Source organism: Lucilia cuprina, chromosome 4 (genome assembly GCF_022045245.1).
Source record: "Lucilia cuprina isolate Lc7/37 chromosome 4, ASM2204524v1, whole genome shotgun sequence".
In the NCBI taxonomy this organism is placed as follows: Eukaryota; Metazoa; Arthropoda; class Insecta; order Diptera; family Calliphoridae; genus Lucilia; species Lucilia cuprina.
This window is the reverse complement of record NC_060952.1, coordinates 13,359,449-13,361,050: the sequence shown is the minus strand read 5'-3', so window position 1 is coordinate 13,361,050 and position 1,602 is coordinate 13,359,449.

Genomic DNA, 1,602 nt, shown 5'->3' with positions numbered 1-1,602 from the left:
CAAGTAAGTCTGTATAGTCGAGCATGGACAAATTTCATAAAATTATCTTAAAAATTGCAAACTATAGCGTGTGCCCGAGGTTTACATGAACACACAGATAGGCATTGGCCGTACGGATATAGATAATTCGACTAGTAATTCTGAGAAAATTGGTAAACATTAAAATGTAAATATCAACATTTTGAAAGTTCTTTGAGAAATGTTGATATTTACATTTGTCTTGAAACCATTCCAGATAGAAAAATAAAATTACTTTTTAATGGGGCATTGAGTAAGAGAATGGACTAGCAGACATAAAAATAACTGTAAAACCAGTTTTAAATCCGGTAAGCAGATTTGTAACCAGTTATTTTTTTGTCATCGTCGAACAAAAATATGTAGTTATACACCCAAATTACTTGCCTACTAACCGAATAATTAAATATTTTGCTGGGTATTGCATTTTTACGTTGTTTTCGTTTCTAGGAAATAGAATAACAAATTGATTATATAGAAATATTACAACAATGGCAATTTGAATGCTTTACAGTTTATTATTCGATGTACAATATATTTTTTGCTTATATTTTTACACACATATTAAATCATTGCATCAGGGTATTTCCAAATTATTGATCTGTTTTGAAATATTTATTGAATTGATATTGTGTTAAAAATATTGTTGAGGGTCATTCTGTTGTACCATTAATGTTTTTTTTTTAAGTTTTTGTTTAAATGTAAATTTTTGAAGATCAAAGACAATTACATGCTAATTAACGATATATGTAAAATTTTTTGGACGAATTTATATTATTTTTTGCATATATTTTGCATATTTTCAACATTTTTGTAGCAGGTATACGATTTTGAGTCTTGTGTTCGATTGTCTGTTATAAAACCATCGTTAAATCAGCTTAGGATTTAGCTTGAATTGTTAATTTTAACGATTAATTCACTTAATGAATTGTATTTGTTTGTAGTGAAAATTAATTTATAATTATTAACAGAAGTTAATAATTTATAAGAATTTATAAAACATGTTATTTTTTCACACAAATAAGAGGTAAACATATATACATTAATTATAACATTGTATACCATGGATATAAATTGTCAAAACAACACAAGTATTTTAATGCAAATTGATATTTCATATAAATTAAAAGTAAATATGAAATGCCCTACAGTTTTAAAGATGGTAATACAAAAATTTTAATTTAGCTCTATAAGTGATAAGAAGAGAAAAACAATGTTGATTTATTTATATAGAATTTGTTTTACCATATAAATTGATATTTATCATATTGTACTTTTTGTTACGCCAATATGACATAGTTAATAGAAATAAAGTTGTAAATACATTTACAAACAAATAATTGAATTATGTAAATTAAAATCGATTTTGAACAAAAAAATAAAAGAATTGTATTGTTTTTATATACATAAATTTGTTTGCGGTGCTGACTTTTTATTCGTCACAAAAACAATCAATTCCTATGAAAATTCAAATTTTATGAAAAACAAGTAGGAAGGTATAGTCGGGCATGGCCGACCATATAATACCCTACACCATGAGTATATTTTTAAAATTTTTACTTTTTATAAAATTTTTATTTTTTGTAA